Source organism: Triturus cristatus, chromosome 1_1, assembly GCF_964204655.1.
Source record: "Triturus cristatus chromosome 1_1, aTriCri1.1, whole genome shotgun sequence".
NCBI classification, from domain to species: domain Eukaryota; kingdom Metazoa; phylum Chordata; class Amphibia; order Caudata; family Salamandridae; genus Triturus; species Triturus cristatus.
The window spans coordinates 704111627-704137862 of NC_140579.1; the positions used below are offsets into that span (position 1 = coordinate 704111627).

General features: G+C 40.6%; 1 pseudogene; it reads right to left on the reverse strand.

Annotated features, from left to right (window-relative positions):
* LOC146870916 (uncharacterized) overlaps window positions 1–19696 on the reverse strand; it is a 31409-nt pseudogene extending 11713 nt beyond the window's left edge.
* Between the last annotated feature and the right edge of the window lie 6540 nt (window positions 19697–26236).

A 26236-nucleotide genomic window follows, 5' to 3' on the forward strand; every position in this document is an offset into this window, starting at 1 on the left:
GCAGAAGATACTCATCCGCTGCGAACAGCACGATTAGAGGATGGAGTTTCTCGAGATGAAGAGACCCGCTGAGGAAATAAGTTTTAAGAGCAGAATATGTAAAATAATGAATAGCAAATGTTTTGTAGTATTATGTCTGTCCGTACTATCTAGCATAATGATGTTTTCTATAGGTTGTGTATTATTGTCTTTCCAAGCGCCATTTGTACCCACTGTACAGCCCACACCTCCTCCTACTATTTTTCCACACTCTTTTCACCCTCTGCCTGAACACGAACCAGCTAGACGTTCTGAATTTGTAAACAATTCATTTGTTCAACTCCTGCACCAGCACCAACTAGTTATGAACACAACGAATTGCTGGGTGTGTGGTTTGATGCCGCATACCATTGATAAGGGTATCCCATATCTAGTGCTGCCGTTTAGCTATAATGGTTCATCATGGGCATTCCAGACTATGTTTCTTTTTGCGCTTGAAACCTACTCCCCGCGACCACCGCGTTCCACTAGACTTAACTCGAACAATAAAGCCTTGATGAGAGGAGTTGCAGATATGAGTAGAGATATCGATGTATATACATCTATTCCCAAGGATGAGTTGCGAGCTTATGTAGGTTGGAACGCGACGGGGTATAGCATTAGTTTGGGCGAGAAACAGCGCAAAAGTTCATCCCCAATTTGGGTTGTACCACACATGGGTCGCCTTTGTTTACAAGGCAATGGACAAAATCCAAGAGCTCAACTAGGGAAGAGTGACTGTACTGAAACGTACACTTTTCCATCACATTTCTCCCCTGCGTTTTTGGCTGCCAAGGGTACATATTTTGTTTGTAATGATCGAGCATATACATGGTTGCCCCCTGATTTCTCAGGCACGTGTTATGTTGCGAATTTACTACCGCCGACATTTACTGCTGCCTCTGATTATCACAAGACCAGAGTTGTGAGAGGCGTTGTTAGTAAGGAGGATACTGCCGGTCAGGAAGCAGGAGAATTTTTCTTGGGTTTCCTGCCGTTTTGGGGACCAATGGTCAATAGTAGGAACCTGAGACAACTGACTCGTGTAGTGGAAACCACTGTTAATGTAACGGCTGGTGCCCTTGGTAATTTGACAGCTGAGCTCCAAGCGGATCGCCTCATGACGTTGCAAAACCGTATGGTTCTAGATGTCATACTTGCAGATCGTGGTGGGGTATGTACTGTTATCCAATCAAGCTGTTGTATTTTCATACCAGATAACGCTCGGACAATCTATCAGGCCATCTCCAAACTGCATAAAATTTCAGAATCTATCCACGTGGATAAAGGAGATTGGTCGGTAATGGGGGGTTCTGGGAACTGATATCAGCTTGGGGATGGAAGATTCTAATAGTCATTGGAACGATCTTAGCCATTCTTTTCCTGTTCTGTCTATGTATACAGTGTGCTCCTGTAATGTGTAGCCTCTGTGTTACATCATATGTAAGGAAACCTGTATCAAGGGACGAGCTAAGCAATAGGATGATGCTACAGCAACATCTCCATGACTTTGTAGATATGGACCTGGACTCAGATTAAAATGAGTATAGTTGTTGCCTATGTAAGGGCAAAAGGAGGGTCTGTGGTACTGTAAATTTCGGAACCGTGTTGGAAGCATGGCCCTACCATGCCGACTTCAGTGTCAGCGAACCGCAAATGTCAAATGCGGTATGTATGAGTGTTTTCGTCATGTTTCACTGATGAATTCACCGTGCATACGATACCACATATTGAACCCTTGGGTTCCATTTTAGAACAGTAGCCATTTTGTGGTTGCCCTCACATAGGCTGCGCACTAAGGCCATGCCTAGGCCTAAAGGACACGTACACCTTCTATGACTTCTCTCTGACCTGTGCAAACTGACTCCGCTGCCCGAGGTCAATCCTGTCCGGCCAGTTCCTTTTCTCGCGGCCTAATGTGATTAGCATCAGGGCTCGACCCATCATAAAGTCCTTGTTCGCACACGATCTCTGACTAAGCTATTTCACACCTGACTCTGTTTCCTACTTTATGGCTTGTTTTACGAGCAGGAGGTGCCCGTTTTATTGGGGTCCGCTGTTATCTGATGAGGGTTCTGAGCCTTGCTGGGTAAAATGACTGTATGCTTAATGAACTGAAATGTGGGATTGTCATTATGGCTTTGCTGTTTCTTTGAAACTAAAATATGTGAATGACCACTTGTAAAATAGGGGCGGTGTTGCCCCCAAGCATAATTTTGTGTATATAAGTAAATACTGGTTTTTGGTTCAGGAGCAGTCTCCTGAGAACATACATCGTGTTGTACTTCTCGGATACCTGTGATTGGTCTGCAGCCAATAAATACGATCTTTGATTTCATCTAGAAGACTCTGTGTTTCTGTAGGTCTGAAACAGGAAGAACCCGAAGTCTTAGGGTGTGTTCCCCTGCACCGCTGGGTTCTAAAAACCCGGTACTTCAGGAGGGGCAGGGTGGGGGGGTTCTAAAAACCGGAATATGGATAATTGCAGGTAAGTAAACAATAAAATAAATAAAACGAATTTCGTAGCGCGCGCTGCATCACATTTTGCGATGCAGGGCGCGCAACGTAATTCGTTTTATTTATTCTATTGTTTACTTACCTGCAATTATCCATAGTCCGGTTTTTAGAACCCCCCACCCTGCCCCTCCCCCGCCCCGCCTTTCCGCCCCACAGAACTCCCTCCACAGGCCGCGGCTGCAAACAATTGGATAAACATGCCAGATTCAATGGCTTGTAAAAGGAAATCTCAGAACGGGACCAAGAATTATCAAGTAGCGCTACCAAAAAGTCAAAATAGGGGCTGATTCAGCACATAATGGCTTCACAAACATGCAATGCCCATGATCCTGGTTGGTTGTTCAGCACTGTTAGAGGGACCAATGGCTTGGCTTTATCAAGGGAAAAATAAGAAATATTACTCATGCAAATGTCTGTCTGGTTGGCAGTCAAACAAACTCAATACGTTTGAAAACGCTGCTGAATAAGCTCTTGGACAATATCTGGTCATGGATTTCAGAAGAAACACAAGACGTTCTGTAATCTGAAAGAATGCGATCAAAGGCTTCTTTGAAAAAAAACTATAAAGGAGGTTGTTGCCAGGTCCTCAGCAAACGTCATCACAAGAACTAAAAAAACAGTAGCTCCTCATTTCGCACCCCATTCTCCCAAACCTCCTTCCCATCCCTAATGCTTCCCAAACATCTGACCTTGCCTTTTGTAGGTAAACGTCAAGAATCCTGAATCCTCGGTTGCTGAATTTAACCACTAGGACAAATCTCAACTAAACCACAACACCACATTTCAATGTAACTGCTACAATTTAACCACCACAACATATTCACAGGCTAAGCACTATACCACGCCTAAACCGAACTACATTAACCACTAGACCACATCTCAGCCAATGCAAGTTAACTAGTATGTGAAATGACAAGTGTCCAGTTTAGTCAGTAGACCATCTCTCAACTTAGGCACTAGTGATCACATTTTAACTAAACCATTAAGGATCACATCAGAGTTTTAGCACCATGATTGTATGTATGTATTTACGTATGTATGTATGTATGTATGTGTTATTTCTAAGTCACAAACCTAGCCAAAAGGCAGCTGAGCGCTTTACAGGGTCAATGACAAGCATAACGTGACGTCCAACGTATAAACAAGCTACACCTGTGAAAAGCTTACATAGTGTGACGCTTCTGGGTTAAACAGGCCCATATCAAATTTGTAAATAAAATAAAAAAATCACTGTCGTTCCATAAGCCGTACATCATGCACATACCTCTAGGAGGCATTATGCCATATTGGTGATTGGAGGTGACTGGATTGCTGCAAAATTCAGCGGCAGCTATTGCAGTCAGAAAGGTTTGGATGGTTACTGGATACTTTTACCAGGCAATACCTATTAACAAATGCAGTGTGGTCTATGAGGAACCATGTTCTCTTTGAGTGCAGCCCTATATGTGTGTTAAAATTCATTGAAATCCCTGTCCCACAAGGAACAAGCAAAAACAGCTAGGGTCTGCTTTCCCATGAAGGTCTTCATTCTTCTTGTCACTGTCTTTCACACACTGGATAGCAGGCTCATGTATATTGATGAGTTGGGCAGTGTTTTAATCACTAAGCATAGCCTCTTTTCTTAGGATAACAGTTCAGTATCTGCATACTGATGTGACCCGACCTCTTTCTGTGTTGCTCCAGATGCCAATTTACCACCAATGATCACTGCAAACTTAAGTGATAAGCCAGCGCACCAATGCAACTGCTATAAAACATCTCAACTCAAGCACTGAAGAACATTTCAAAGCAACCACTGAATCACATCTCCGTTAACCACTAACCTACGTTGCAGTTATTCATTAGATGCATCTTGACTTAAAGTTAAAGAACACCTGAACTTAACCACTAATGCCCATGTCCAATTAAGCACCAACCTAACTTTGGGGTGTTGGAAATGGCCTTTTCTGCAGGGTCACCCCCAAACTTTGTGACTCTCATTTTTGCAGAATTTGTTTTTGTTTGCTTTAGGACTCTATGCACTTTGCCAATGCTAACCAGTACGAAAGTGTTTGTCCTTTCTCCTTAAAACATGGTACTATTGGCTCATCCACAATTGGCACATTTAATTTATTTATAAGTCCCTAATAATGTGCACTACCTGTTCCCAGGATCTGTAAATTAAATGCTACTAGTGGTCCTGCAACACTGATAATACCACCCACTTAAGTAACCCTTTAAACACGTCTCTGGCCTGCCATTGAAGAGCCTGTGTTTGCAGTTTAAACTGGCATGGAGACCTGGCAAGTTAAACCTATTTTCAGGTCCAAGCACCCTTTTTAATACATGTAAGTCACCCCTAGGGTAGGCCCTGGACAGCCCAGAGGGCAGAGTGCAATGTATTTAAAAAGCAGGACATGTACTTTTAAGTTTTACATGTCCTGGTAGTGACAGACTCTTACATTCATGTTTCACTACTGCAAGGCCTATCACCCCCACAGGATAACATTGGAGTTGCCTTATTAACATATATAAGAGTAATTTCCAAATGGAATGAGATGATCCCTTCAAGTTTGGTGTCTCTGGAATCACAATTTAAAATCCTACCTTATGGTAGAGTTGAATTTTAAATTGCAATTCTGAAAATGCCACTTTTAGAAAGTTGAATACAAAAAGGAGAACCTAGCTCCGTTTGACATTATGCTCTTATTATTTTTGAGCACCAAACAGACCACTATCTTTTCTGTTTGAATGGAATTTTTATTAAACCATTCCTTCTTTGCAATTGTTAATATTTACCAAAAAGATTTTAGTTGCATGAGAAGAGAAGAGACACACCTTTTTCAAATTAACATACAAAACATGAAAAATACTTATGGCAATTCACAATAGACAGTGCATTAAGTATGTATATACAAACACATTTATATACAACAACGTTGAACTTTTGCATCATAACATCAGAAACTAGAATACTCTTATCGCTATATTGTTTTTGGGGCCAAACATGTGCCAAACACGGGAAAATGTTTAGAGTGTGTGGGTGGGGCATACAATTCAATACAAATCCCTCACGTCACAACAAGTTTATTCAAATTCCTCCGTGTTGAAAAAAAGTGCCGACGCGTTTCAAGACCCAGTCCTCTCGTACCGGGACTGGTCGATTGGGATGGCGCAGAAGGTTTGCATCACCCTTGCATCTTCAGAACTGATGCATTCCTGGTGGTGCCGCACATCGCCTCCCAGGTCCTCAGATCTCTCATTGACAGCAGATCCACGTCGTCCCCGGAACCCCACATCTCAGCTACAGTGATCAACGAAGCCAACACATTGCCCCCGCTCTGCATCCCCGGCACCCGGGGCTTCCCATCGCAGCAGGACGTTGCACCGTAGTCTTGCTGCTTCTCAGAACCAACGCATTGCTTCGACTGCACAACGCTTCCTTGCCTCCGATCTTCACAACGCTCCGTAACCAGGATTTAAGGTACTTACCTAAGCTGGTCCTTGTAGCCAGACCCCGCCCCATCGCGGTTGGCCTGAACTTTTTGATGTATTCCTGTTCCAGACTGACCAGATATCCTTTGTTGACGCTTTATGCTTTTTGGCTCTATAGTCAGTTAAAACTTTAAAAATCAATATCTCTTGTTCTCCTTGTTGTTTTGGTGCCAAATAATGTATTAAAATGTAATCTATTTTTCTAAATTGGTTTGGAATTTTTATTGTGTTGTGTTTTCACTTTATTGCTGTGTGTGTACTGCTTAAGAACTTTAAGCATTGCCTCTAAGTTAAGGCTGGCTGTTTTTGCAGAGGCCGCCCCCAAAGGGGGCCTTGAGGGCCAGTGCCATAACGGACACTGGAGCCCTGTAGGGATCTGGTTCCAACCACCTGGAAGCGCCCCGAAGCAGAACGGGCACTTTCTGTACGGCAAACTTGCACCAGAGAGGCGCCTGGTCACTTGGCCAATGGAGGGAGCAGGTGATGTTTTGAACCCCCCAATCGCACACATACCCATCTGGGCAGGAAAATCGTGGGGGGGATATAAGCCACTGCTCCTCATTCTACAGCTCACTATTACATCGTGGAACTGGGGAGTGGTGCCGGAGGTTTTTCGAGACCCATACCTATGCAACAGCAGTGTAGCAGTGCTGGCAGATAAGAGGGGTACATTGGCTGGTTATGGAGGCACACCGACAGGGCGGTGTGTGGAAGGAGGGCCGCTCACTTTGGAATGCCTTATGTCAGGGTGAGTAGGCCGGACAAAAGGGGGTAGCAAATGGAGACAGCGCTCACAGCCTAGACCTCGCCAGATGGCAAGGCACAAAAAGAGACTAGCTAGGTAGCAAGTTGGGGCCTAACTCCGGAGAGAAACTACCCCCCACATTCAAAGGGGCGTGGAAACCAACAGAACAATGTTTGACCCTAAAAGCGGCAAGGAAGGAGATGCGCCTGCAAAACAGTGGAATAACGAACTGTCAGGGTGATTTACGAGTCCATGATATGCTGGTAAGTTAAGATAAACTTGTGATTTATGACCAATGAATGATTTATGACAAATGATTTATGAACAGTAATGCAAATTATTTCTGACACCAAGGTATGACGGCTCATGACACAAATGATTTATGATACCCAAATGATTTACTACTCGTGATTTATGATGTACAACACCTATGATTTATGACACCCGATTTTATGATGGTTCATGATAATGAATAAAACTGCGGCCAACAAGGACCACAAATCTACACGAGAGTTGGCTGTCTTTTTGTAAAACATATGTAAGGAGATTTGCATGCCAGTCCGGAGTAGGCACAGTGCGGGTGTTATGTGTGACAAGCAACTCAGGGTTAAGCACAAGTTAATTTAGTTACTTTTTGTAGTTCACCCTGCAAGGGATTGTGGCTCTTGCTTGATCTAGACAGCCAACATCCCAATTTCTCTCACAAGGTAATCACTAGTAATATAATTCAATTGTGATTCATGGATCCTTGTCTCAACCTAAACATATGTCTTTCCCATACTTCAGCTCCACAGTTTGTGAAATGGATGTAAAACTGTGAGCAACTGCAATGTGTCCTGTCTGTTACACCCAACAGGTAAGACAATTTCAGTGGCCTAACGCAAAGTGACGGTCCCTGAAGACTCCCATACACCATGACTATCCATGGGCCATAAGCTGAACTGAGATCCCCTTCAAGCGATTCCCCTCATGAGCTTAAGAGGTCGCAGGAGTCTGTATTACACCCCTGATTAAGTGGGAGAACGTGCCCACTGCAGGAAGTGCATGTGAGTGTTACCTGCAGATTCTGATTCCAACACTGCTGGTAAATAATGACACCCGTGCTTTAAGCACGCCAGACAATTAAGTTTGGCACTGTAGAGTAAATTAGGTGCATTAACAGATTTCAGGAGGAATAGAGTCACAGATTGCTCTCCATTTATTTCTCCTAACTTCATTTTTGGTAAATGTCATGACGACCTTGGCCTCGCCCTTCCCTCAGCAATACCTCGCACTTTCACTGGTGAGTGCAATAATTAAACATTCGAGACTTCCTATGGGCTGTTGAGAAGGTAGCAGCCAATGGTTTCCCAGTAAGCCTGTCCTCCAAAATTACAGAGAGAGGCCATTGTCTGTGTGCACTCACCTCTTAAACCCTCTCTCCACTTCTCCATGCTAATCCAGGTGCTTACAGTGCTGCAGATCTTCCATCTGCTCTGATTTAATATTTGCATTTTAGGAATTGAAAAGAGTGGAACCGTAGACTGAAGAGAGCAAACCTACATGAAATCACCCTCATACTGGCAGTAGTGAGTCCTCAAGCTTCTCTATTTGTAGACTTATAGATGTATGATGAAACTGTTAATTGGGATGCCGTTTTCTCTGTTTTGCATAAGCATTTCTAGAATATAATTTTTTTGTGTGTTCTAAGGTCTTTAATACTTTTTAATGAATTGTGCTTTTATGACTCTTAGCTGTCGAATAAAGTAACTCCTCAAGCTTTGTAATTTATTTATTTAGATGGCTTCATTTATAGTTACCTTTTTAAGTATTTGTCTGAAGTCTAAGTGGTCAGTGCAGAATTTTAGATAGGGCATTCCAAGCTAGGGCTCCACAATGAAATATTACGACCATCTGTATGGGTCACCATGTGAACAGGGTGAAAAGTGAGTCAGCGGGTGAGTGGGTGCCGGAGCTGATGCCATGGACCCTATGGCTTTATGTTACATGCTTCTCAAATTTCCAGTCCTGGTCTTTCCTTTCACAAACCACTATTTTCTGTTTGTATGCATGTGTGCATGTGTACATGTGACTTATACACGTAACAATAGCTACAAAGAGGGGGAGCACTCTACGTGATAGGATTTTCAAAGGGTGGTTTAGATGAAGGGGAAAAGGTTAAAGCAAGGTTGGGGATACAATATCACAGGATATTGTTTACAGTAGATTATTAAAGGGTGCTGGCAGGGAGTAACACAAGCCTGTGCAGCCCGGTGGTGCAGGGGACCCACCAAGCCTTCTGGGGCCGCTCAATGGTGCTCTCATTCTGCCCCAAAGGCAGTGAATATCTATGAGAGATGGGAAACTTAGGGGGCCCTCTGTACATTATGTAGGGGGGTCCCATCATGTTATGGTATGTCACTGTGTGTTGGAGTAACCCTTGCAAGCAAGCACAGAGTGTCAAAGTGGCTGGCGGGAGATAAGATCAAAGGGTGCTCCATCATGCGGTGGTACTTATAGACTACTATTGAGACTCAAGTGTAAAAATAACAGAATGCTTTAGTTTGTTTAAGCAAAGACCAAAAATGGGAAGTTGGTGCCTCAATGACATATAGCCACCATACGACGCAGTCTTGGTATGTTAGTGTGTATTATGTTGAACACCTTCCATTCAGATGTCTTTTTCGAGGATTGTGTTATCGGGTGTCCCACTCTGTGTGGTGATGCTTGTTGTGTCATTTTATGTGCAACTTTTCTGCACTTTTAAAGTGCAGTAGAGGCTGTTGGTGTACCTTAAGATGCTATCTTGAGCGACACAATACATTATCATTAATTTAACTCTAACGTTACGTGTCTTTTTTGCCTCTGCATTTCATTTTGTACTTATGAATCAGCTTTCCTGGTTTTCTGAGTTGGAGGTTGGAGGTTGACACACCCAATTGCCTCCCACAACCATTTTCAACGTCAATTATCTATTGTATTGTAACCAGTTCTGATGCTATTGCTGCTTTAAAGCTAACCTTCCAGGGACTATGTGCTGCCTTCGTTTTAACCTTCTCTTTTGTCTAATATATTTAATTTACCCAACTCAACTGCCTTAGTGTATGTTTAATAGCTTGCCTCATCTCATGTTCAGCCTGACAAACAATTATCCGCAAACATAACAGGTGAACATATTCAAAACAATGTATCATAATACATATACTACAATGTCATAATTTGCTGCAAATCTCTGTAACTTTATACACCATTTTCTTTAATACAAGATTGAATCACAGTACTTCAATCCTCTATAGTAATGTGATGGGTGACCCTCTTCTCCATTTGGCTACTGTACAATAATTAGATAATTGAATAATGTTCTGACTCATATTTTCACTGCATTGTCACTGCATCTTCCTCCCTCTCCCCACCGCCCAAGGTCACAGATTAAGGGCAGGGAGGCCATTCCTTTGCTGTGAGGCCAACGACGATACGACACGGTGGCTAGGTGGGAGAATGTGCTGAGATAAAGGTTTTAAGGTATAATTTTACTTACCCTTTGGTAATATACATTTAAGCCCTCATTACAAGATCGCCAGAAACTGGAGATGACTATTACAGCAAGAATTAGCAATACCAACCGGTTTGTACATGGGTTACCAGGCTCAAAATCAGAGACAATCTGTGCGTCTCGGAATTACCCAACCCATTCCTGCATCCAGTCTCTGTCAGCAGCTGGAAAATGAGAATTATAAAACATTGGGTTTTGTTGGGTGAGTTCCTGTATCTGATAAAACTTAGAATCTAGTATAGTGGTATCTCAAGTGGAGAGTGATCTCCATCTGAGAATGAGGGTGTTGTTCTCAAGCAAATATCACTCCTCTCTTTGTACTCAAACATGTGACTCAAAGCAAAGGGGAATCATGAATAAACAGTGGAACATCATCATCGATGTACTAAAACATTTTGAAACATATCATGCAGTAGCCAAATATCATGGATAGAAAATGTCTAGAGGTTTCAATCCTGGTTGCCCCTTAAAGGAATGTTATTACAAAGATGCAGATATTATGGCCAAGGGTCGTGTTATGCAATACTCCAAGAGCAAAATTAACTACTGGTTTCTGCCATATCTGATATGAATAGTACTGAATTCTGCATAACTTGTACCTTTTTGATGTTGGTTAGTGATCTAACCAATGTTCTTAAAATTCGAAGCGTTTGATGACTATTGCTATATTTGACTGGTGTAAGACCATCTTATGGGCCAGATGTTTAACGCAAAGCGTCAGACTGTCTGACTTTTTAAGGTCAATATTACATATTTCTATGAGAATGTTATATAGTGCCTGGCCCCACAGAGAGTGTTAGAACCCTTTATGTGGAACAGTTAATGAACTTGTTCCTGGGACCATTGGCTACACCGGAACAAACATTGGCATAGCCAATAAGTCTTGCCTTTTGGATCTTATATGTTTTTAGCTATGCATCAGATTTACTGTAAGTTCTCGTGCAACTGGTGAATGGCCAGACACACCTAGGCTTCTGTTTCCATGCTATTTATTGATTATTGGAAATACTATTTATGCTAAGGTAGGATAAGTTTGTAACCTAAAGGAATGTACACGATGATTAATAATCATGTAATAGAAAGAATGCCATCACAAAACACCCCAGTTTGTGACGCAACTTAAACAAACCTATATTGATTAATGGCAGGAGTGGCATTATGTATGTTACTTGCCTTGTTTTTGATGATTTTTTCTGCAATGTTCAAGTAAATGCGAAATGAATTTGTGTAAATGTTTGTAGTATGAAACTGTTTACAGTAAATCTGCATTGTGTTTAATAGTTGTTATTAACCAGATTTTACAATGCGTAGTACTTGGTGGCTATGTGGGCTGTGTTAGGGATATTGCAATCAAAACAGAGGAATGCCCCTCATATAGAACCAAATTGTTTACTTAAAATGTTGTAATTTTGGAAGGTGGCATATTATTGTTAGAGGATTTTATCATCTGTACCTTTGAAATTTTACCTGCACAATCTCCCTGTCCAGGGCTGGCTCTAGGGCGTAGTGACCGGTGCCACCACACTAGGTACTCACTTCAGGTGAGGGTGCCCTGTTTGCACTAGATTATGGTTTTAAAGCACCTGCTGCCGCCTTCCTTGCCTCCAGCAATTTCCAGGCAACAATAACAATGTCAAGATGACTCCAGTGATTAATTTTCTTCCTGGAGAGAGATTGGAATTTTATCTAGTGGAAGTTTTTATTCATTGTAATGTAGTGCAGAGGGTTCATGCCTGCTGCAAAGAACATGTGCCATGCAGATCACAGAGTGCATATGATGTAAATAGGTCAGTAGGTTACTGCTTGTGTCAGAGAGATCATTTTGTTACGGGAAACATCGTTTACATTGCGGTGTTTACACCGCAATACCTTTACAATGCGGGTATTACAAAGCAAGTGATTACAATGACTTGCGCCGGATGGCGCTCTAACCTAAGGAATAGTGTGATTTACTATTCCAACACCTTCCCTACTGTACGTAGACTAGAGTTGGAATAGTAAATCATATTATTCCTAAGTTGTAACAACTTGCCTTGTAATGCCTACGTTGTAAAGGCATCGCGGTGTAAACACTGCGATGTAACGTCATATATTCTTTGGTTACTTGCAGTTTATAAATTAAAATCCTAATATAGAACAGTGACCTATTAACTGCCATCACAGAGCTGCATGAAAACTGCAATGAATAGATCAAAGTGTTATGATTTTTCCCATCTTTTGTTATCCTAATGTTGAAAAAAGGATTCATTTGGGTGGAAATCAATTCTTATTATTAAAGAGAACCCACAACCATGGTGGTACATTTTAAATTCTGAGTTTGTGCTTCTCAGACCAAGCACTCTTAAACTATACTGCCTACCAGTATGGATGACTTGTGTCTCATACACCTTGTACTCCTCTGTCTTACGCAAGTCTTATGATTTACAGTGCACTGACACCCTACTCTGGTATGAGTGGCGCTATAAGACTAGTTAAACGCATCTGAGAGAGAGAGTTATGGAGATTTGAGGTGTTAAAGGTGGTAGTGAGAAAATCCGTGGCGGACGTGATCATTGGGGAGCGCCAACAAACACTGTTGCGCTGGTGCCATCAGTGCTAAAGCCGGCCCTGTGTGCGACTTATAAAAAGTCACTCAGCTTTTTATACCCAAAAAGAATGATTGCAGTTCAAATCCATCCACAATCTGATAAAAGTGTGATGTTGAGAAAACGTTTGTCTGCTGTGTTTAGCAAGTGCTGTAGTGTGCCTTTCATCAGCCTTTAAAACTTTAGAAGAATGGCGGGGCGTGGTCTGGCCACTGCTGAAGATGGCCGCCTAATCTGTGAGCTCTGCCACAAGTGGGGCTTCAAAGGGAGTTGGTGCCCATTAAATGAAAGACCTTTGACATAATTTCAGCATTAGGAAGGTCGTAAAGTCAATGAGGAGAAACTGTGCATTCTTGACACCGGAGACCTGTGCTGAGAGGAAGCCCTGACGTCACTGGGCAGCCTTTCCTTTTCATATATTGAAACTTGTTTCTATCCACAGCACAGCTTAAATAACTGCGCTCTCTGAGGTGAGAAATACAGGACACTGCATAAATCCCTTCAGAGGATATGTGGATGTTTTACTTTTGCCGCCAATACTTCAGCCTCTGACAGGAGCCAGCTGTCCCTGCTCTCGCCCTGTGGAATGTGAAATGCGATCCTGAAGGAAGATAAGCTGACTGGATTCCTGCCTCTTGAAATACAGAGACTGAGAGAAAAGCACCAGAGCCTTTCATTATGACTCATGAATTCAGCTTACTTCAGTTAAGGTCTGTAAAGTTCATTTGGAGTTCATATGCTTGCTCTTTAAAATAATTACCTCAAGAAGTGCGGGAGGGGCTTCAGCTGTAATCACTCGTGTGAAGTCTACATTCTTCTGAGGAATTAAATGTGGCTATTTTGTGGTCCTGAATTATGTAATTAAAATTAACAAAGGCTTTACCCTTTTTGAGGAAAATCTGAGTAATCTGTGCACAGTCTGCAACATTGTATACCAGGGCTTGCATTTTTGTGATGTGAAGAGTCTGGTATGGGCTCTTTGGCGAGAGAGACGGTGGAGTCTTTCATCAAAATCAACAATCCTAGCTGAAATATAATCAACATTGGACTAGTTCATGTGCTATTTTTGAAAAATATCCTCTTACACCTTAACTAAATTACAATAAGGTTGTGTGAAGTTTATGTGTTGCTGGGAAGTCTGCCCTATGAAATTAAGCTGTAGTATTGTTCAGCACACAGTTTATCTGAACAAATGCCCAGACTGCCTTTGAGATTCTTTTGTGGATATATGAGCATTGCTCAACTTTCTCTAACCAGCCTTGCTTTTTAACTTATGTGCTGAGAGACTCTGGTCCTGTCAGCCTGCCTACAATCTTGAGCCTGGAGTTCCATAGCTTCCCGCCCGCAAAGTTCAGCTGGTCACACCTGAGCTTCCTGTTTTTTTCTCATGCGCCTCGGTCTGCTCACCACACACGCTTATTTGCTGACAGCTGTGAGGTGCTTCGAGAACACACTTTAATCCCAAATTTTGAAAAATAACAGCTTTTCAGCGGCGATACTTCTGAGAGATTCTGAGAGACTTAGCAGAAACCAAAATGTCCACTGTCAAACATGGAAATAAACCCTCTAAACAGCCTCTTTTCTCGAATGCACTTAAGCAGTCAAAAAATACAGATGCCAATAGCTCTTCCTCTACAATAGACAATGCTATACAAACTAACCTCACCATGCAAGGGCAAACCATGGATTGCATCCTACAAAAAATATCAGTGGTCAGTCGCAGACTTGAAGGCATGGATTCAAATATTTCCTCATTAACAGCAGAGACTAAAACAATACGAGCAGACATTGCAGGATTTCACGCCAAGACAGAGAAGCTTGATCACAGGCTAATAAATGTAGAAACTCATCTAGACTCAATACAAAACAGAGATCAAGAGCTTTTATTTTTACAAAGTAAGTTAATAGATTTGGAAGACCGAAGTAGGAGGGATAATGTTCGCTTTTTCAGTTTTCCGGAAAAGATTGAAGGTTCAAACGATAGAACATTTCTACAAAATATCCTTCCAAAAATTATGGACATTGCTTTTGACCCTCCACTGGAGATACAGCGCGCACATTGAATTGGTCCATTACGTAAGGAATCTGCAACAAACTCACGTCCCCTCATCGCTTGTTTTTTAAGGCATGAACAGACAAGGCAAATATTAATATCAGCACGTACTCATAGTACATTCTCATATAATGGGTATGAAATTCGTAATGCAGCTGAGTTTTCCAGAGACACTAATGAGAGACGCAAGGCTTCCCTTTCATTTAGACCTCAATTACGTCAGCTAGACATTAAATATGGTCTATTGATCCTGCTCGTCTCCGAATTTCTAAGGATGGAATATCTAAAGACTTCTATGACCCTGAGGACCTCCATATATTTTTAGACAATTGGAAACCGCAACAAATGGAAACTCAGCAGTCCACTCCAGATCTGTCACATCACGGTTCTTTTCCTCAGGCATCAAGCAATCCACGACGTAATGACAGCAGTCCTCGACAGAGAGACAGGGATTTTGAAAGGACTATTCGTAGTCATGAGAAAAAGAATGCTGCTCTTCAAACTGTATCTGCCTTCACTAAGGAACAGCATAGGGATAAATCCAGATCGCCATCAAAATCCACTTTGAATGCAGAATGTGGATGACTCAATACCTCTCTACAATTTTGATCAAAATTAATCTATGCTCACACTTGTATCCTTAAATGACTAACCATTCTCAATGAACTCATAACATACAAGAACTGAAGCAGTTATCTCGCCTGCGGACAGATGAGTATTAAAATCTAATTTGAATCGGAATGTGGATGATTTAATGTTTTAATATACTTTTGGTCAGATTTAGCTCTGTCTTCACACCCATTTTCTTCTAGGTGTTAGATCAAACTTAATGAACTCATGATATAAATGGGGAGAAGAAGATATATTGTCATCAGTGTGCTGAGTAATAGAGTTATTGTACTGTTCTTTATTACTCTTTCTTTTCTCTCTTTTTTCTTTTCTTTTTGTTTCATCACATCTATTATATTAACTATATTGCCTTCAAACACTGGGTCTATCCCTCTCACTGTTTTTACACGTATCTGATTGATATTCTTGGTATTTATTTATTCAGTCTAGGATTGTGGTTATTACAGCTCTTCATGCTGATAATCCCAATCTTTTAATTCTTCACATATTATCTAATTATCTACAGGGTTACAACTCCCTCTCTCCTTATCTGATCTTTATTCTATTCTTTATTTTCAATGTAATACTCCAATGGTTTAACAATGTGTTACGCAATTATATTATAATGATATGTTCTTTAATATTACCATGATACGTCTTCATATGAATTATAATAATTCTCCTGCTTCTACATCTATCATTCAATGCAAGAGCCTTATGATTACTGATAGGTATATGCTATTTATTTATTTATTTTTTCCTTCTATTGATTCCGTAATGTTAGTAATACTGTTTTTTACTACCAAATTTACTGTTTACCTTCTCCCATTCATATGGTAAATATTCTCTGTATAGATCAGCCATAGGTTTTAATGTTACAGTATTACAATTTTTTGTTATATTTCTTATTAATAGTAAGAATACCTGTTATTATATACATTTTAAAGACATCTTTGGATTTATATTTGTCAACCACTGCTTCACTCTCCTGGTGGGGCCCCTCCTCGTAGCGGAGTTCCATTAGTGTTTAGACACGTGGTTAAAAGTCCTGAGATCCCTTGTGCCATTTTATACTTGCCACTCTTTCCTCCCTACCTTTCCCTGTGTCATTTACACTACATACTACTCCGTCTGTTGAACACACCTCTAGCTATGTCCACACATATATTCTTCCATCATCAAATAGCATTACCATTTGATTCATTTATTTTTTACCTGATCTTTGTTACGGTCCAAGGTCTCTTTTTATCCTCTTTATCCTCTTACTTTTTCTTTTTTTCTTTCTTTCCTATTTTTATCTGACATGGCCACTTCACATGATCTTTGAGTAATAACCTGGAATGTTCATGGATTGACACACTATATTAAAAGAAAAAAGACACTCTCTTATTTACAGTCCAAGCATGTGGACAAAGCTCTCCTCCAAGAAACCCACCTTGATGCTAAAGAGTCTGAAAAATTACGTAGAGACTGGGTGGGTCGGGTTATACACAGCAGCATACAGAAGAGAACGGACCCAGATGCGACACCAACCCGTAAATGTGGAGTTGCCATTCTTATCCGTAAATCCTTACCAGTGACAGTCTTGAAATCCTAGATTGATCCAAATGGCCGATATGTCTTTGCCAAACTTCGCATCGGTGAAACACATATATGCGTTGGCTCCATTTACGCTCCCACAGGAGCAAAACGATCATTCCTCCTTCAACTGAACCGCCTTTTAACTGAAATAGGTGCTTTCCAGTTTCTTATCGGTGGAGATTGGAACCTAGTGCGTGATCCTGTCCTAGACAAAACAGGCCCTCTAGATAAGGCAAATGGGCAGATAGGGCTCTAATGGATGATGTGGTGGCAGATAATAGTTTGGTAGACCATTGTCGAGTTTCTCACCCGATGGATAAGGACTACACCTTCACTTTCCCTACGCATGGCACGCTCTCTCGCTTGGACTATTTTTTAATCTCCCAAAATGTAGTTCAAATAACACAGGACTCTCAGATACTGGAGGCAGCGATCTCTGATCATTCTCCGGTTCTACTTTCCTTACAAACTGGTTTATCTAAGCCAGGTCGCAAACCCTGGCGTTTAAACATTCAACGTTACAGGGCACCCAAAAAGAAAAATGTTATTACAATCCCATTTTCAAGACTTTATGTCAGTCAATCAAGGGTCCGTTGACTCCAACAGAACTCTCTGGGCGGCAGCAAAAGCCACTATCCTTGGGCAGCTTATGAGAGATGCAGCTCAGTTAAATAAACAAAATGCTAAAAAGCAAAAATAATTTGAGCAAGATATTGTGTCTTACACTCGCTTATATACACTTAATCCAAAGATATCAAATCGCAAGTCATTGGAAAAAGCTTGTATGGCATTAAACAACCTTTTTACCTTTAAGGCAGAATACGACCTACATAGAATGAAAGGGAGACATTATGAGCAGGGGGAAAAAGCAGGAAGATGATTAGCAGCTCAACTATGTCAGCAGCAAGCAGCTATGGCTATACCGGCCATTAAGTCAATGAACGGTGTTACCCTGACTAAACCCCAAGATGTCGTTAACAAATTTGCCCAGTATTATCAGTCTCTTTACACTGCTGAAACTCAAATTGACACTGACAAATTGGATTCTTTCCTTACAAATGTAACCTTACCCTGTTTGTCAGATGAAGGTAGAATCCTATTGGAAGGTGAAATTACCAGGGAAGATATATCGCGTGCAGTTGCTGGCTTGCCAAACCATAAGGCCCCAGGAGAAGATGGCTTTCCAGCAGAGTTTTATCGTTGGGCAGGAGTGGATGTGCTTGACTCTCTTTTACTCGCATTACAAAAGGCAGAGCGTGAGGCCTCCTTGGGCCTCATATCTAATAAAGCTATTATTGCTAAACCTGGTAAAGATCCTCTATTATGTAGCAGCTATCGTCCCATATCTTTATTGAATTGCGACATCAAAATTCTAGCTGGCATTCTGGCCTCTCGCTTGCGTAAAGTTATCCCATCTCTCATACACTGTAACCAAGTAGGATTTGTTCCGGGGCGTTCCTCTAGAAATCATCTTCGCCAAGAATCTTCCTGATGATGCTTTAGCCTTGTCGCTTGACGCGGAAAAGGCGTTTGATCGGATTGAATGGGATTATCTTTTTAGGGTGTTACAAAAATTCAGCCTGGGAGACCAATTCATAAACAAAATACGCTTGTTGTACAAAAATCCCTCGGCACAGGTAAATTTTGGGGGCTTTATCTCAGATACATTCTCCATCAATCGAGGTACTCGTCAGGGTTGCCCCCTCTCCCCGTTACTCTTTCTTCTAGCCATGGAACCGTTAGCTGCCTCCTTAAGACAATCTACTTATATTAAGGGCATTTCTCTTCCGACAGGTGAATCCAAAATTTATCTCTACGCAGATGATATTCTTCTTACACTCACAGATCTCTCCACCTCTTTACCATCTGTATTAAAAATAATAGATGACTTCTCCTCCCTTTCTGGGTACAAAATTAATTGGAACAAAAGCAAAGCGCTACCCATCTCGAACGGCACCACAATAGCAGCCATTCAAGGTTTTCCCTTTCAATGGAAATCTTCTCATCTCAAATATTTGGGCATACTAGTGAACAAAGGTCTAGAGGGCATGGTTATGGATAATCTCAATCCCCTCATTGCTCAAATGCAACGTGATTTTGAAAAATGGAAGGCATTGGGTCTCTCATTGTGGGGCAGGGTTCAAGCCGTGAAAATGGTTACTCTTTCTCGTTTTCTCTATGTCCTCGGCATGCCCCTATCCAGGTCCCTTTAACTACGTTACATTCGATTGATTCTAAGATCAAATCTTTTATATGGAACTCTGCCAAACCCCGTCTCTTAGCTTCAAAACTAAAGGCTCATCGATCGTATGGAGGAATAGGTCTACCTTCAGTGGAACATTATGCTTTGGCATTACAATTTTCTCAAATGTCATATATGCTTCCACATTCATCGGATGTCCCACAGTGGGTACATCTTGAACACTACCTTTCATTAACAAAAGCAGGTCTTTCTGTTTTATATGGCTCTGAATCTCATCCACGAGACTCCACTAATCCTATTTTGTCGGTAATGCCCGCCGCTTGGCAAAGGGCACACTGCTTACTGGGCTCACATCCTCGTCTCCATAGGAAAGCACCATTATGGAATAATTCTGCAATTCGTATTAATAGAAAATCAACTTATTGGCCTATTTGGGAAGCAGCAGGTGTTTCCACCCTCGATCAACTTTTTTCAAACGGTGGTATTAAATCATTTGTCCAACTGCAGGAAGAATTTGCCTGATATTCAAATTTCAAAGTATAATCAGTTACGACAATCCTTACGAGGAAGTCTAGGACCTCCACCATGGCTCTTACCTGACTCACCAATTGTGATGTATCTCTACACTTGGGGTAAAATGAAAGGAGCTACATCTGACTTCTACCAAACTCTCACTGTGCATCTTTTTTCTCAACCCTTATTGCAAACTGTACGTACTAAATGGCAAACCTTATTATCGGTCTCTTATACCGATGATGAATGGTCTGACATTCTTAGCAATCTCAATAAGGGTGCTCGTGAAGCACGATTGAAATTTTGCTTATTCAAGATTTTACATGATTGGCACTGGTCACCAACAAAACTGCATAAAGCTGGCTTGCTTGCCCATTCTAACTGCTGGAGATGTGATAGTACGTCTTGTAACATTTCTCATATCATTGGTGGATGTCCTGTGATCCAACCCTTTTGGAATTATGTAGGTAAAACCTTACGTTCCACGATGCCTCTACAAATTCCACTTTCGCATGCTACCATTCTTCTGCATGATACACGTCAATCACAATCACTTTCTAAACCACAAGCCCGACTTTTATACACAGCCTTAGCTTCAGCCAAAATTTGTATATTACGGCAATGGAAATCGCCTCAACCACCATCACAAGAAACATGGATGGTGGCCAAGATCCAAACAGCTTCCTACGAACGTAAGATATACAACATACAGGATCAATCTGATCTCTTTCTTCAAATATGGTTACCTTTTCTAGCTTCAAATACCGATGCTAACGTTAATGATCCTTCTACGCAGTAATTTAATTTCTACTTCCTCTTATTCTCATTCATTATTCATTATTGGTGGTTATAAACCTTAACACATATTGTATTTATGCCGTCCTGAGCATGGAAGAGGTTATCTACTATTTGTTGTTGTTTTTAATAGCTATTCACCAGAACTTTTACATGTAATTCTGTATCTTTTAATATACTATACATGTGTGTTTCTCTGTTTACACGTACATTCTCCACAATATGCCTATTGTAGAATGTCCTCTCATACATTTATATATATGTACATCAAATGAAATTACTTAACCCTTAGATTCACCTTTTACCTACTCGCATTGCTTTTCTAGTGTATCTTTTTCTCCTTGGAACATACTTCATATTTGTACATTTTTCACTTATCGATTTCTTTTGTGATCCCTTCTTTCCTTACCCCTCTCTTCTCCCTCTTCCATTAATTCCATCTTTTATGGCCTCAATATAAATCAAAATATTTGTCCTTGCATTTATATGTTTATGTTTTTATTAAATCATATAATATGATTAATTATTCCGAAAGTTTTACCATATGCTTATATATAACAATGTTCTTATATATTTATTGTATTATAATACATAGAGTTATCATAATATATGTATTAATTCTGGTAATAAATTTCAATAAAAAATTGAAACACAAAAAAGAAGAATGGCGCTGTCTCTCACCATTTCCATCAAACCGGGCACAGGGGTGATTTGACCTGTGGCTAGGGAAGTATAGTACTTGCTGGCTTTGTTTGCAAAGGAGCCTTCTTGAAATATTTGAGGCACTGCATTAGCATGCCTGTAACGAAAGTTATATGGGTGACAAGCTGCATTTGTGTTTTTTGAGGCAGGAAGCCATGGAGTAAATTAACATAACTGGCTGAATGTGAAAACAGCAACCAAGCCAAGACTTTGCATTCCAAGAATGAAAGTTTGCCACAGTAGCAATTAAGGCACATTTGTTCTTTTTTGTTTGTGATTTTCCCTTTCTTGTAAATGAAATGTTTACAAAAGTGAACATTGGTAAATTCGCATTCTTATCAAAAGAATTAGCTATTTGTATATTTTTTTTAACAAAAGTGATCAGCACAACGCGCCTCATTCCCAAAGTATTTATAATTAAGACCTTTTTTCTTAATGGCACGAAAACAAAAACGTTAGTTAATTATTTGAAAGAAGGCATGCACATTCTGGAGAATAAATAATGGGTGTGTGGGCGAACCAAATTTGATTATTGCTTTGCTTGTAATTGCAATTATAACTTGAGGGAAGGAATTGGTAAGGCAAGAGAACACTAAATGTACTTTTTATGTTAGTAGTTCAATTGACGGTCTAAGAAACTAGAGTACCTGCTGTCTTTGTTTTGCAATGGCCCTGCTTGAATATACCAGGCACTATATTAGCATGCCGGTAAAGATTGGTATTGCAGTTACTAGTTGCATTGGGGTTTTGTAAGGCACATAGCCATAAAGTTAATTAGTCAAAAGCACAGGCTGTTACACCACCAGGGGAGCCAAAATCCTGGTTCCCACGAATAAAAGCCGGATGCAGTATCAAAACTTTGTCTAACTGAATGTGGTAACATTTAAACAGTATCCATGGCACTCATTATCATCATCATCAATTAGTCTTTATTTCGATTTTCATAATCATTAAAGACATCATACATCAACAGATAAAATAACTAACAAATTCATGATATAAAAGTAATTTGATGAATCCATGTGTAGTATGTCATAAGCATGACATACACTTACAATGCCTCATCTGGTTATTGGTTGGAAGCTTTAGAATGTTAGTAGTGTCATCTGCGATGTCACTGAATTCTAGGTTGGGGATTCAGAAATAAACTGGGAGTTGCTGGATGACAAGAGTCTGGATGGATGGGATCTCTATGGAATAAACTTACTTCTATCATCACACCTGCTTCCTGATTCCTTATTGAGGAATGCTTCACTGGCGTAGTCGTCAGAGAATGCCCATCTGAGATCCCAACACAAGACATGGAACTTTGGTGAGAATTTAATCAACTTTAAAGTAGCAAACGAACTCCTGGAAATTATTACGCTAATTTTACTGCTCTTGGATCAATAATGATCACCAATCTGGATTTAGTGTGACTAATTGGAACTCCTGAAAGTTATTACGCTACTTTGACTATTTCTGGCGAAGTTTGCGTTAATCTCTTTGGCAGCATCATTTTACTAATCTGGATTGAGCAAGGCAATTTGGATACCGAAAACTCTGCCATACGTGGATACTACACTTTTATTCAACGAGGCAGCTTGGAAAGTTTCTGAATACTGAAAACTCTGCCATATGTGGATTTTATTTTGTGCTCTTTTCTACGGTTGCAAGGTTTAAAAAAAAAAAAAAAAAAAAAAGGGTAATGTGTGGATCGCATCGCTTGACTCTGAGTTTGAACAACCGAAGGCTTTTCGTTCAACGTTAACGCTCGCTCCACTTTGGTAAAGACGTTCAAGCAATAACAAGCTATATCTCAACGAACGTTACCAGCCTCGAGGAGCGATCGTCTGTGTTGGCTGAATAGTCTCGAGGAGTGGCCAGCTGCGTTGCCTGGACGGGAATGCTCGTCTTCTTCCACACGTAACTCTTTGTTAGAGACGCTCCGGCATAAGAGCGTGATGCACGCATGAGGTCATTGCGTGCGTGACAACGTAGAGGCTTTGTTGAACATTTCTTTGCGTATCCTGGCAACAGTATACATTCGCCGATACGCACGGCTCTAGTATTCAAGCAACCAAGTGAGGCTTTGTTGAACATTCGTGCATCTTTTCTTGTGCAATGTGATAATTTTGGGGCATAGTTGGAACCCTTTCACACTGTTATACACAGCGTTTCCCTTGGTATATGTTGTGTTTACCATTATCTGTGCTACTTCTTAATGAATGTTATGAGATAACAACAAGCTTGTTTTATAGGACATATACTAGTGTGTTTGTTTGGTTGGCATTTAAGGTCATTTAATATTACTTTATTTTGGAACTTGTATATATATAACTTTTATATATATTTCAAGACCATTTTTCAAGTTCTGTGAATATGCAAAACGTCACTGCGGCTCCATTTTTCTTATCTGAGCCTGGCGAGCCTAATATAAAATGGAAAAAGTGGAAGGTAGTTTTTGAGCGTTATGCTAGAGTATGTGGGCCTTCACTCAGTGCGGAGAGGAGATCTGCTTTGTTATTGCACTGTTTGGGGTCAGAAGGGCAAGACGTATTTGACCACCTTCCAGAATTATCACGCGAGGAGGAAAATGGGCTCAATGACTATGAAATTTGCATTAAAAAACTAGATAAGCATTACTTACCAAAAGTAAGTACCATTTTAGAGAGGTACACTTTTGCTAAGAGGATGCAAGCAGATGAAGAAACGGTGGAGGGATACATAACCATTTTAAGAAAGCTTGCGTCTTCGTGTAAATTTGAAGGGCAAACTGATGAACGCATTCGTGATCAGTTCATGTTTGGATGCAATATAGAAAAGGTTAGAGAGGAATTGTGGTTACGCGATGAACCCACTTTAGATGAGGTTCTTGTCGTAGCTAAAAGAATAGAGCATTCTATTAAATGTGTTGCTGTTTTAAAGAAAGATGCCCCTAATGAATGCAAGGTTCAAGAGGTGAAGAGTAAGAACAAGGGGGACGTTAAGACTAAAGACTTGACTCAAAAGGAATCTGTGTCGACAAAAGGAAAGATAAGTGAGAAATGGATTAATGGCAAGTGTTTCAGTTGTGGAAAGTGGGGACATTTAGCAAATAATCCAAAGTGTCCAGCTCTAGGCTCATTATGTCCCAAGTGCAAAAAAAAGGTCACTTTGCTCCTATGTGTAATAGCAGAAATATATCAATAGTAAAAGAAGTCCAAGTTGATGATGATAGTTATGATGTAGTTAACTCTGATGGATATGAATGTGGTCAAATTGTTGTGCAAGTAGTGACTGGAGAAAAGAAAAGAAATTCCCCATCTGATGAAATTCTAGTTGAGGGAGCAAAAACTAGAGTTCTATTTGATTCAGGGGCAAAAATCACTATTGTCTCAAGCGCATTCTACATGAATAATTTGAAAAGCAGGGTTGAGCTTTTAAAACCTGATATAAAACCTTTGGCTTATGGTGGGGAGCCCATCAAATTACATGGGTTCTTCATAGGTTTAATTGAGTATAAAGGGAGATTGATTTCTGGTAAGATTTACGTATCTAGAAAGGGTGATCGCATCATCAGTTGGATTCATCAGGGAGATCTTGGTGTATTTCTTGATCCTATTGGTGATCCTCCCATTCAATTGAGGAGCGAGGTAAACTCCATTGAGAAGGCTGGGGATGTTAATCTAATTGATGGTCTCAAAAGAGATTATCCAAGTGTTTTCAGGAAAGAGCTGGGTTGTCTCAAAGGTTACAAGCATAAAATATTACTTAAAAAGGATTCTACTCCAGTATGTTGCAAGGTGAGAAATGTTCCAATTTCGGTGAGGGATGACATGCAGAAAGATATTGAAAAGTTAAAAAAGGGAGGCATCATAGAGGAGGTTGAAGGGACTGAATGGTTGGCCCCAGTTGTAGCTGCACGCAAACCTAATGGGGACCTGAGACTCTGCATTGACTTGAGACAGTTGAATAAGTGTGTAGTAATTGACAAATACCCTTTGCCCAACATAAATGAGTTGCTGTCTCTGTTGGGTGGAGCTAAAGTCTTTAGTACGATTGACTTAACTTCAGCATACCACTAAATAGAGTTGGAAGAGTCGTGTAGGGACTACACTTCTTTCATAACACCATTCGGTACTTTCAGATTTATACGTATGCCCTTTGGGTTAGTATCGGCCTCTTCTGTCTTTCAAAGGGTTATGGAAAACATGCTTCAAGGTTTACCTGGTATTTACGTTTACCAAGACGACATTTTAGTTTTTGGGCAAGATACTAATCAACATAATGTTCGTTTGAGGTCAGCCTTGAGAAGACTTTCTGAGCACAATTTAACAATTAAGGCGGAAAAGTGTAGATTTGGAACTAGCTCCATCGATTATTTAGGGCATAACTTAACATGTGATGGTGTAAAACCTAAAAAAGACTTAATTAACACCATTCAAGAAATGAGCTCGCCTTCCAACAAAAGCAAACTCATGAAGTTCTTAGGGGTAGTGGAGTATTACTCAAAATTTGTAAGGAATTTTGCCAATTGTGCGGTAAGCATGAGACATCTACTAAGGAAAGGAGTGGACTTTCAGTGGACAGAAAGCTGTGAGCAAGAATTTAAGGAGATCAAGAATAAACTCAAAGCAGGCCCTTCCCTTGCTAGCTTTGATCCTACGATCAAACCAATTTTCATTACGGATGCAAGCGAAAAGGGTTTGGGGGACGTCTTGCAACAACATGGTAAAGATGGCATGCATACCATTATGTGTTTATCACGTAGCCTCAAAGATCCTGAGACAAGATATTCTGTTGTAGAACGGGAATCTCTTGCAGTGTATTGGGCTATAAAGAAGTTGAAGAAGTTTCTTTGGGGCGTAAGTTTTGAGGTGAGGACAGATCACAAGCCGTTGGTAGAAATATTTAGCAAAAAGGGCCTGGATTCAATATCTAGTAGAAT